Source organism: Homalodisca vitripennis, chromosome 1 (assembly GCF_021130785.1).
Source record: "Homalodisca vitripennis isolate AUS2020 chromosome 1, UT_GWSS_2.1, whole genome shotgun sequence".
Taxonomy (NCBI): domain Eukaryota; kingdom Metazoa; phylum Arthropoda; class Insecta; order Hemiptera; family Cicadellidae; genus Homalodisca; species Homalodisca vitripennis.
The window spans coordinates 21693749-21707817 of NC_060207.1; positions in this window are offsets into that span (position 1 = coordinate 21693749).

Genomic DNA, 14069 nt, shown 5'->3' on the forward strand with positions numbered 1-14069 from the left:
AAGCGAGTCTAGTGTCAAAAGTAACGAAAAAATTATAAAAGCTAGTTAATTAATCAACAGGTAAAGGAAGGCTAAATAAATAAACAGTCTGTTGTATAAACTTAAAAAAAAATATTGCTTTACCAGATAACGAGTTTTTAGGGAATTTTATTGTTATTTGTTTTGGCACCAATACCAAGAAATCGTTGCAGACTTGAAAAGGTAAAAAGCAATTCTGCAGCGCTGAGTCAACACATCATTGGCAGCGCTGTATATTCTATCAATATCAGTTCATTAACTTTTTAGTAAACGACATACTGAAGCCATTATTGGGTATGTTACTGTAGTTTTTTAAGTTATTTCTTACAAACTTATTTCCTACAATATCAGAAATAAAAATAAAATAATATTTACTATATATATATATATAATATATAAAATATATATTTATATATAATATATATATGTAGATAATAATTTCTTTACTATAACATATAAAAGCTAAACACACTCACATCAGTTGAACGAGTTGTTAATAATTTAGTGTTTAGCAAAACGTTAACGGAGTTGGAAAAATGTCATTTCTGTCTGTCTGTCTGTAGCACGATATTTCGAGAACAAACTGAAATAGTAATTTGCCTGTGCATGATGAAACATTTCTATATGGCAAAATCGAGTTTTAAAACTGCATTCAAGCGCTTAATTAGTTATTGATCCAACGTTTCTAATGGATTTTTCTTGTATTAATAAGCAAACAATAAAATTTTAGTATAAAAAAGCGAGTCTAGTGTCAAAAGTAACGAAAAAATTATAAAAGCTAATTAATTAAACAACAGGTAAAGGAAGGCTAAATAAATAAACAGTCTGTTGTATAAACTTAAAAATAAATATTGCTTCACCAGATAACGAGTTTTAGGGATTTCTTTGGCACCAATACCAAGAAATCGTTCCAGCCTTGAAAAGGTAAAAAGCAATTCTGTAGCGCTGAGTCAACATCAATTGGCAGCGCTGTATACAATATCAGTTCACTTTTTCAGTAAACGACATACTGAAGCCATTATTGGTATGTTACTGTAGTTTTCAGATCACTATATATGTAGATAATAATTAACATATAAAAGCTACACACACTCACATCAGTTGAACGAGTTGTTAATAATTTAGTGTTTAGAACGTTAACGGATGTCATTTCTGTCTGTCTGTCCGTCTGTAGCACGATATTTCGAGAACAAACTGAAATAGTAATTTGCCTGTGCATGATGAAACATTTCTATATGGGCAAAATCGAGTTTTAAAACTGCATTCAAGCGCTTAATTAGTTATTGATCAAACGTTTCTAATGGATTTTTTCTTGTAGAGTTTTAATATAAAAAAAGCGAGTCTAGTGTCAAAAGTAACGAAAAAATTAATCAACAGGCAAAGGAAGGCTAAATAAATAAACAGTCTGTTGTATAAACTTAAAACAAATATTGCTTTACCAGATAACGAGTTTTAGGGAATTTTATTGTTATTTGTTTGGCACCAATACCAAGAAATCGTTACAAGAAATCCTGCATGGTAAGTACGTCGCTTTCATATCGATATACCAATTTATATATCGGTGTACCGGTGTTCATATATATATATATATATATATATATATATATATATATATATATATATAAATAAAGGTCCATATATTATGTCTACATAGGGTGCAGAGGTCGCTGGTGAATGTAATACTGAAGTCTCTATTACAGATACATCTGTAATCTGTGGTGTGTTTCAGATATCGTTCTACGTTGACCCGCACTGGAGCTTGCATCTATCTTTAGTTAATTAACTCTGGGATTTCGTTTCATATTTTTTTTATAATATCCTAGATTAATTATTTCCTCTAACCTATCTATCTTTCAATACTGATAATTATGAAATGTACGTATAATATTAGTATTAATTCGTTCTGAACACAGTGTTCTATTGAAATCATATATTACAGAATTTTTAATTTAATATATTAAGAGTATATATTATTATTGGAAGTATATACCACAAGATCCATTGGCATTATTTGTGCAAAAAGAGGCTTAAGTAAAAATGTAATGGTTTTTAATTAATTCACTACAGCGTAGGTTCAAATACTGTCTGTGACCGTAGCACTTTTTATCAGTAACAACCTTACACTGTATCGACTCTCCCTCTTATTCTGTTTCATAAGATCCTTGAACAGCCCAGTGGCCTAGGAGGACGGGTTGAATAAGGTTTAAAAGAGGAAAAGCCTCTCCTAAAAGATTGGTAAGTCCATTGTCGTTTGGACACAAAGACAAACAAACAAATAAGTGCGAACTTTTTCAATCAACCTGCTTTATGTACTTCATTTACACTCAGCCAATTCATATTAGGAAAAGTGATTTCTACTAAAATAATACACAAGTAGTTTTATTAATTTAAGAAGAAACACACTACAATTAGGTTTGGCCTAGAAAGCATGGTTAATGCTTTTAAAACTATGAACGTTGAGATAACGTAGTAGTTTCAAATCATGTATACTTATCACAGACAAACGTAGTGAATACTGAATCCGAATATATTTGTAGATAATAACGGTTGAGTATTATCATAAATCAATCAATTTGAATCCAGAAATCTAGTCGAAACTTTTTTAATATTAAAATAATTTACTAGACGAGTAATTGTAAACATTCCACTCTTAAATTAAATAATTGAGTTTGTTGATTTATTGAAATAAAGGTGAGGCATAAATTCAATTCGTGTTGAATTGTACGTTATCTGACTTTATTAAATCAACTTTGTCCATAGCGTGACTTGTTTCACAACAAAGGACGTCACATGTTTTCGTCTCTCAGGCTTTTCAGACAAAATGTGGACGTTCCCTGTTTCCGCAAAATATTGTAAACATATTTTTACACCATTGTGGATTCATCATTGTTATGAATACACTGTTTTTATATGATAACATTTTAGCACTTTACCAGTCCATATAATACTTATACTATACTTATTTTTGTGTTATTTTACTTAATTATTTAATATGAACAACAACTTTATACCTGTTCTCCAAAAATTCAACTGTGTTAATATTAAGTTAACTGAATAAATTCATAATTTCCTTTTTGGTACATAATTGATATAAAGAGTTTGGCAAAAGTGTGGAAACGGCTGTATATACCCGGAACGGCATTCTATAAAAATACCAAATTCAGCACACTATAAAAACTAAAAATACATTTACACACACAAACACACACACACACACACACACACACACACACACACACACACACACACACACACACACACACAGCACACACACACACACACAAAGGGAGGCTTGTTTTGGACTTCCACTTCAATTGTGAGATGGATGGAACAAGAAATGCTATTAATATGATTTTAAAAAATCATTCAATTTAGTGTCTCCACGAGCAAAAACAATAAAGGTATCATCCACATACCTCGACAAAATCTTCGGTTTGAACTGAGCTAAAGCCACGGACTTTTGCTCAAATTCCTCCATAAATATATTGGCGAAAATAGGAGACAGTGGAGAACCCATTGCCACACCTTTATATTGACGGACAATTTTACCCTTTAACTTAAAGTAATTGCATTGAGTGCATAATTTAAACAGTTCCAGCTATTATGGCACGGGAATTTAAGTCACTTCACTTAATGTTTGTTCTTCTTTGAGACGCGATTCAATTATTTCGAGAGTGTCTGGAAATGGTACATTTGTGAATAGACTCTCAACGCCACAACTTACTAGTTACTCAGTTTCAGTCTCGACTTAGTGTCACTGATTGTATTGTATCACTGAATGATAATGAAGTGCCAGGAAAGTCTAAAATATTGCTAAGAAATAATTTAAATTAAAATTATTTTGGGAAATTAACAACTGTACTGGTGAAATTGTGTCTAAATATGGCTAGTCTTTTTGTAATATCAACCAACCTTCCATTTTCTATGATATACTACACTATTCAAGACTATTTGACTATAGAAAGAAAACATCATAAAACATATTCATCTGGAAAAAACACAACTTCATGGAAGCTGTGGACTAGTTGGAGATACGATAGTTGGGTAAACACGCTATTTAAAAATTGTTCTATATTTCTCCATACAAAGTATGGAATGATGAAAAAACTTTCCAAATATTAAGACCAAAGTTTGAAGGTCCGTGATTATTAGTTTGCTTCGTGAAATAGAACTCAAGCAGTCGTGATGAGAATTTTATTCAGTTCTGTAGAATATCAGTTTCACTTTATTTGAGTTCTTTCCCACAAAATTGGGCGAAATCTTTCGCTAGCCGTAGTCCGCTAACAAACCGTTTTAGACACCGATGTAAGAATAATATAGTTTTATAATAGTAAAATTCCAAAAGAGGTTTTAAATTGGAAACCATATTTTTGTATAAGATCCAATATTACATTCTCTGTGATCATGCAAAATCTCTTCTTTTTGCTGAGCTTGTCAGACAGCCAATCACTAAATCATTTATAAAATATATGTTTCTTTAATTTCCTTTAGTATACACTTTTCTTTGAACAACATACAAATATATAAAAGATGAGTCAAACCCCAATGAAAACATTATACTTGTCACATCATACATTTAATTCTGTTGTTGAAAATTAGAAAATATAACATATTTATGTCTGCTGAAATTAATGTACGGTGATGACATCCTTAAAGTACAGGGATGTTAGTTATGAATGTAAAATGAGTAGAGAATATAGTATTTATGTCAGACGTAAATAATGTATAGTGATTATAAAAGTATACTATAATGAAATAACTTAATTTTGAATACCATACTTACATATAAATATAATTTAATACAATAAATAGTTCTTATTAGGTAGAACGTTCCAGTGCTTTCAGATTGATCTTAAGTCTACCCTCGCTTGGAAACTTCCTGCTAGAATTGAAATTGGAAGTCATGTGGTTTTATAGAATCTATTATAAGCTTCATACATCCTGCAGGTGGGTTAGTACCTGACAGTAGAGACAGTAGACCTATACTAGTATAGGACGACCGATGTGTCACTTAAATATGGGCAACCCAATAACTGTCCAATATTGATAGGGGTCGTCCCTATCTTGATTAACCTGTCACTTCGGAAGCAGCCCAAAGGTCCTTTTAAGACCAACTGCAGGGTATCCTACACAACAATGCCCTACACGTTTCATTTGTGCACACGCTTCATGCAGTTCAACACTCAACAAATTCTTCCATTTGAAGCATATTAACATCTTGCAGATAGAAGGACACGTGTTCAAAATATCTCAAATTGAACACTTTGTTTATAGCTGCGATTTGTATTTATATAGATATCCTCCCTCGATATTCTGCTGCCGTACGTAGTAGCAATAAAAACCTTGAAGGAACCACATTTTAAATTTTAGTTGTACCTAAATAGATAATGGCGATGAGTCTATACATGTCCTTGGGATTGCAACTCGAGTGTAATATACGTCATGAGTCTGAATAATAAACCTTCATCATATATTTATTCTGTTATATTATATTAGTTTAACTTTTATATATATATTAGTCTTAGATATGTTTAACTGATTGTAAAACGAAGTAAGACGATATTTCCTTTCGTACTTATAGAATGTCTCCCAAGAGAAGGAAGTTTCCCATACTTAATCAAAACTAAGACACTTTTATATATTTTTTTATGAATTCCCTATTGATTTTTTTAAGATGTTTCCGTATGTTTTCTTAGACATTATTAATAAATTGAGTTCTTAAAAATTAATATGCATTTGAAGTGGAACATGTCACATGATGTTTTCAAAACAAGCAAACAGTTATTGACCTCAAAATGGCTGAGAAGAGAATTAAAAAAAAAAAAAAAAAAAAAATAGAATTCTGTTTTGCTTCGTGTAAACAATTGCATCAATACGTAAGGGATGTTCCAAAAGTTCAGCAAGTCCTGATTAGATATTGTACCGACATGAAAATAGTCCGCTGTCATTTGAGGCGTTGCGTTACCATATAGTTGCTAACCACGAGAGTTGTTCTCACTGTGACGAGGCTAACATGTGTATGTTGAATTTTGGATCCCTTCAGACGAACATGACTCCAGATTTCAGGAGTCAAGTCTGCAACAGAACCAGATTTCAGATGCTTCACGCAAGAGGGAGGTGAACTGGAGCTAAATGCAATGTTCACATCGAATCAGCCATTATCAACATAGCTGCTCTGTGTGGAGGCTATCATCTTACTATCTCCTAGAATTAAATGTTGTCTTCAGAAATAATGAATAAAATTGTATGTACTTATATTTGTTTACGGTAACAGCTTATAATGTCTGTTTACTGCAACAGATGTTGAGACAGACTAGTAGTTTTCCATGCACGTAAAACTGGCAACAAAGTTTAGTTGAGTAAATGACGGTAAAAAAGTGTAAGCTATGTATTTATCCCATACAGTACCGATTTGTGTGAAAATATGGATTTAGGTTCTACTTACCCTCTATTTCAAAATCTACCCTGTTCCGAGGGTTAGTTTTAAGGGATAAAAACCGCTCCTATTCGAAAAAATAGATTGGAGCATATAATAAATTAAATCATATTTATATCAGTGAAATAAACATAGATTTTCATATAATTTATGATTCATTAATCGGCCCTTAATCATAAAAATAAACATGTTATTAAGCAGTTATTTCACTGATTAAACAGTATCGATTTGCATACAAATTTGGATTTAGGTTCTATTTACCATTTACTATTTACTCTATTTACCCTTTACATCAAAGTTGACCCTGTTACGGGGGTTGATTTTATTTATTAGGGGTAAAAACTACCCCATTTGAAAAAAATCATAAAATAATAATTTCGAGCGTGAAATGTAAATGTAAATCTGTAAATACGTTAAATTAACGCCAATAGAAAATTCCTGACATATTAAACAGTTCCGACCTCTAAAAACCACTCTTATGATATTTATTACTGAATCCGATAATCACCTATGTTTGCGCCATAAAACCATTAGTTTCGCTTTATTTCAGTTCTTTCCCAGAAAGTCGGGCGAAATCTTTCGCTTAACAAACAGTTTCTGCATATATGTTCATATGAAAGTTGCTTAGAATTAAGGGAGCGGGAAGGTTAATTTTTAATTTTTTTTTTGAAAAAATTTTTTTTATAGGTTTGGAAACTTTACAATGTTATCTTTTTGAAAATACCACGCTTTTTATCCTAGGATTATTAGAAGTATTATTAAAATTATAAAATGTGAATGCTTACACACACTTTTTCCACCTACTCGAAGCTGGTAGTAGACCCGTTTTCATATTGTATACAACTAATTGGTGGTGATTGTTTATATTTTGTGTTTGAGGTTATGTGTTGTGGCTAACCTGGTGAAGCAGATGATGACATTAGCAATAGTGTTGACAGTTCAAATAAAATAGTAGCTTCTTGGTTAATTTTATCGATTTCCGTACTTATTTTTAATAAAACATTATTCATCCTCGAGAAAGGCTGGCATCCACCTTCAGGGAAAAAGCAACCCCAGGCACAGGGTAGACTTTGAAATAGAGGACAAGTAGAACCTAAATCCAATCTTTATGAAAATCGGTGCTGATTGGATAAATACACGGGAAAATGGTCATTGATTGGAATGACGCGGGCTGTGTTCAGACGCACGAGACTTTATCGACTATTTTCGTATTTGCCCGCCCTAGCAGAAGCTACTGAACTGGAAAGGAGATGATAATTTTGTGTTTTGGAACTCAAAAACTAGACTTTACGACAACAAAGTATATGTTTGACAAATCCCTTAATTTTGTGTTAATGTAAATAAGTTTGTTTACTGAAACAGAAATTGAATCCTGGTAAGAATATTTTATCAGCTTTAACAATACTGCCTTACAGTAATGTCTAAGCACCAAAATAGTAATCACTTATAAAGTAGATAATAAAATAATACACACACACACACACACACACACACACACACACACACACACACACACACACACACACACACACACACACACACACACACACACACACACACACACACACACACACACACACACACACACACACACACACACCACACACACACACACACACACACACACACACACACACACACACACACACACACACACACACACACACACACACACACACACACACACACATATATTTCTATTCGATAAAATAGGAAAATATTCTTTACAGACTGAACATAACGTCTGCCCCTGTTAATTCTTGAGTTGCTGAATTTGTACTAATGCTCATCATTAATGTCGTGTAATAGCAGACATTGTCGTCAGAAAGCTATACGGTTAGGCGCGGGTGGGGGGAGGAGGATAGTTAAGAGCGTTAACGTTCAAGAGACTCCTTAACAACAAGAGTCTCGCTTGAGCTGTTTAAACGTGAGACTGCAACTCTAGTCAAAAAAAGTTTATGAATTCTTTATTATTATAAAAGTTTCCTCTATTACTTTTCAAGTTATAGCTGATTTCCTAAAGTGATAGTAATGGTTAAAAATTATAACGGAGTGAATCGGCCACTTTTTGATTCATTCAACTAAAGGTTTATTGCAAATACTATAATTGTTGGGATTATAGTTTCAATTCACTTAAATAACAGATTAATCGTGATAATTCCAAATAAGCTCTCGACAGTAGAAAGTGTTGCTCTACTGACATATTACTTGAATATGGCAAGTCCTCTCTTTCCTAAAAAGTCTGTAACGACGTCAGAATCCAGACGCTTTACTATGAGGATGGTGAACTGCAGTTAAACTTAACATTCACATTGAATCAACCCTAGATGCGTTATGTGAGAGTTTTCTCGGTTGCCCCACCATGCCTAAAGATTGTGTCTAATACACAGTAGTGCGTTCAATTATGAACCAGATAATACAATGAGAATACCACTTCAACTAGATTACACTAAGTACATTTTGCAGTCTCTTATGTTGAAAAGATGTAAGTTCATTTTGAGTTTCTTCGTCACTGAATATTTTTGATCTCTTCAGACAAATATGACTGAAGTTAACTCTGTGACAGCGTCAGATTTCAGATGCTGCTCTGAAAGGAAGTTGAACTGGAGCTACACTCAACATTCATATTATAATAAATGATTGGAAAAGAGTACTATATACTTCAAAGTTCTCTGACAATTTCTTACACTCATAAAGTTTTTATACTCTCAAACACACATTTGCATGAACAACTACGTTTGCTTGCACTTCCTTCTGAGAATTCAATGAATATACATTTTTTTGATATCGTGCAAGCAATTTAAAGAAAGGCTTGATCAATTTGAAAATTTTGTTAATTTTTAGTTTTAGTAACATTTAGACTTTTAAAATTTTATTTACATGATACTTTTAGTTCGTAATTTGTAAAACCAGTAATGATTATACAGTTGAAAAGTATTATGAAGTATTACGTACACAACACACATTCGCTCAGATATAATCTCATTTCTGTGGAGGACTTTAATTTACCTCTTGTTTTTATTAAAATATATTTGGATAAATGTTCTTAGCCATTTTGAGCTTTAAAGACTTATGTTATTACCTGTACGGTTCGAAAACGACCCCATTCAAAACGCATTACGTCTGATATAGTAACGACAGAACACATCGTTACGTATGCACTTGGTGTCATGTATGTTGCATTAAACTTTGGTACTTTGATCCCGACACACAAGGAATAAATTTATAATTTTAACATAAGGGTTTTAACATTCATAACGTAATTACTATTTTTTATAATTAAGTGCATGTTTTAGAGATAATGCCTATGGAGCCGACAAATAACATGTTTATTGTGATTTATGACTTAAACATGTGGCAACACTTTTTCACGATTGGTTTATTTTAAACTGAATTGTAGTTGTGTGTTTAAATAATTATCCACCTGAGAAAGAGATCAGATTGTAGATCTCAAAACTGAGGGTTATTGACTTTTTGTGTTGCCGAATTATGGTCAATATCCGAAAAAATGTTAGCTCAATAAGGCCCAATGAAATTTTTTATTGGTGATTTCTGTATAGAAAATATCGATAATTATCCTAATAAAAAGTGAAATTGTCAATTAAGAGCTACTTATCACACTAGACTAGTTTTAAAGACAATCTTTGAAGATAATTTTATAACCCAACAGTATTAAAATGATTTCCAAAATGCCCCTGTGAATAAAAAGGTAACAATCGTACAATTACAAGATAGGATATTGTGAAGACTGGCTTAATTAAAAAGCTATCGGTTTTCTGCCATGAAATACCGAATAGGTTTTTTGTTAATGAATAGCGTTTAATATAAAACTCTATTCGATTGTTTGATATAAAAATGTTGACCAGTTTTATGTACAATTATAAAACGATGTGATTCTATGAATTGAGGAGGTTTGACGACTGTTTTAGTCCTTAATAATTTAGCTATGAATAATTTATTTTCTGTTCATTAGATTCGCCTCACTGTCAGTCCCAGAAGTAATGACAATAAAAGAAATGGATTCCATCCTATATTTACTCGAGCCAACATGATTTTACTTAATGACATTAATATCCTTCATATTAAAAAAGGTTTTGTTTCCAGGTAAGTTTATGCATATTAGAATTACCTGTTAGTTAATCCCGTCTATTAGAAATACACGATATATAACTGGTAAATGAGTTCTGTCAGCTAAGACAGCTCACTCTATTGTAAGCTGGGAGGTACTCTTGTAGCAATCAATCAGGCGGATGTCACGACCATCACTTTGTTTGTGTTAAAACAACTTCGTTAACCAAAGGCAAACTTTTGCCATTAGCGATGCTTTATAAACCCGTAACTCCACCTTCTACACTCTGATGTACTTATTATCATCTCTCCTACTTGGTGCTATTGAAAAGAAAAATTAAGAAATCAAAGTGAAAATTAGTTTAAGGTTGTAGATTATAATACGTTGGTAGAAGTTGGTTTTATACATGGTGTGAAATCACAACGATTGCTTAGAGGTGTACTAAGTATAGTGGCAGAATTAAATTGTACTGTTTTATTCTTCGTTTTTGAAATCATACTGCCGACTAGGACTTGCAATGGGAAATATATATAGTGTGTTATTTCTTATCTGTGCGTATGAACTAATTTGAAGTTAGTTTAGACATTTAGAATTGAATATAGTCGTAAGATCTGCAGTAGGAGCTAAATATAATTAATTGGTTAATCATCACCCGAAGGACTGTAAAAATGTGATTTATGTCTCTTAGTTCCCACGATAACACGAGCACGAACGGACCTACGGATTTGAAATTTTTGTGATTCTTTATTTATTTCTATATATGCAACACCGAGTTGTAAGTTGCAGCATTACTCTCATAGGATTCGCCTGAGCATCAGCTAACACGCTTACATTGGTTTTATGGGTAACGATGATGGAACGAGAAAATCAAAGAATCCACACATCTGTAAAAAACTTTGAGTATAGTCATTTTGAAATGTTAAATGTGACATGGGATTACATGAATGAGATTCTTTGTTGAAATGTTCGGCAAGACTTTCGTTGCGTTTTGTCTAGTCCTTCAAAAATCCAACTCTGTTACATCGGTTTAGTTGTGTAGAGAAAAGTTAAATATCCAGCGTGGATGATGTTTAAAGCCGAAGTGCTCATAAAAATTCAAGTGATCCAGGGAATTCTTCTCTTCATAGATTCATAGAATCTAGGTTATCCAAGGGCGAGAGTTCTTTTTTTAATAAAACTGTATTCAAGAAAAGTTTTACGCACATTTCTTATTTAATAAAAATACTGCTCAATATATTTTTAATAGCCACTTATCCGGTTAGATTGACAACGACATCCTCCGAAAACCGCTACTAGTGACCATGCCTGTTACCAAAATACTAACTTTAATACAAATTAAAGTACACAAGTGAAACTATCTCGTGAAATATAGCTTTTATTGTTAGTGGAGATCGGTCGAATTGGCAACGTAATTGATTTTATAGTCAGAGTAAACGATGCCACTTTTGGGCGAAGTATGTTTTATTTTATACCAAACATTGTTACAAGGCGGGAGTACGGCAGGCAACAGGCTCGTGTAACAGACTTTAATACACAGTAAAGTTAATAAGTGAACAGTGCAACTATTCCATATGGCTTCCATTATTACTGGAGATCGAGCTAGTTGATAATATCATTGTAATTTATAGTCAAAGCGAGCGATGGAATTTAGGCGAAGTTTGTTCTATTTTATAACAAGATTTGAGTACGGCAAACGACAGGCTTCGCGTAACTGGAGTCCGCTGAAGTTGCATGCAAAACTGATGCCAATAGCCCCTTTCACTCAGACAAACAATCGTACTAAAACATTTTTACAGCCTTTACGCAGACATAAGAGAAATTGAGCCAGTTTCTAAGTGATAGACTTAGCCAAATTACACATACAACATCATCGAACTCATTCTTATTTATGTAGAAATGAAGTTTCTTGCAAAATATAAAGTCTATAGATGAAATATTTCTCAAGATATATTACGGATAGTTAGGCTACATGTGTTACCATGTCACGTGTTAAAATGTCAAATGAATGTACACAATTTGTTACAAATATTTTTACTCCACTTTATTTAATTACATTCTAGGGACTCCCATTTGGTAAAGTAATTTAGCTTTGAGTCAGACCACATGTACTGAGTAGCACTTACATCAAAGAAGATACGTGATTACCATTACAGAGGCTAGAGTATCTTTTACATCTAGTCTAATTAGTGTGAGGAGTGAGCTCTGGAGACACGTCACAAGTGATAATCACGTGATTGTGAGGTCTAACCTCTGTCACCTGTCTCGCTCAGACAAGGTGTCTGGATCTTCAACTGGGTAAATGTTAGTTTGTTGATCACGTGGCCTCACCACATAAATTTCATCCAATCTTGTTGTAATTGTTGTTAAAACTATTGATATATAATTGTTGAGGTTAACATTATAGATTAACATATACAATGAAAAATGTTGACCATTTACTGATTTTAATCTGAGTATTTTAACAAAACAATAATGTTTGAGAGTTTAGCGAAGCGTTATATTTGTCCGCACCATATCTCGAAAACGATCTGACCTACAGACTTGAAATGTTGCATGAAACTTTATTTATATATGAGGAATAGTGAGTTAGATAATGGTGCATGTCACTCCATTGGATTTGGCTGAGCGTTAGTGCATATTTTTACCTTGGTCTTATGGGTAATCATGATGGCTACGAGAAAATAGCAGAATGAATAAATCTGTAAACAAACTCAATACAGCAATGAATTTCAAACATGCAGACTTTTATTATTTAAATACTGATATGAAACCCAATTTAATGGAGAAAAATATGAATGTATCAATCATGTGGTAAGATATTTCACCAAAGATTTCAGCTGACGACTTGAAAGTTTGTCCAATCATGGCTGATCGTCGCTGAAGCCACCTCGAGAATATTAGTTCATCTGAGTTATAAATTTAATATTACGTAAGCAAACTCAGCGAATCCTGTGATATCCTTCTACCTTGTTCATTATTTTTCAATGGACGCATGCATTACTTTTGGGACTAATTAATAAAAATATTCTTAAAGTAATTGTATAGATTTGTTAAAGAACTGTTTCACGACCAAAATCAAGACTGGTCACCAACACTCTAGTTAACAAAGTCTACTCTGTATATCTCAGTGGGCAAAGCAACGGTGACATCAAAGCCTCCTTGTTCATTAACTCTGGCTTCTGTAACTTTGCATTTACTTAGTACCTCTGTACCTGTCCCTCTTTGAGTATTCCTATCAGTTTTCACCTGTCCTGATTGCTTCGTCTTCGTTCCCGGCTTCTTTTTGTTGTGGTCCATATTTATTTTAATCATTGTTAAATTCAATTTTAGTTTGTCTAAGCACTGTATTTATTTAGTTTTTAAGATTTAAAATAAAAGTTTTCAACTACAAGTATGTAATGTAATAGAAAAATGTAGATTATTGCTGTATATGCAATGTAGTAAGTGTATGAATACCTAAAATTGGACACCATTTGAAATTCCTGGGCGTATATAGAGAATATACATATACGAGTACATGAAGAAATAGTGATACAATATAAATCT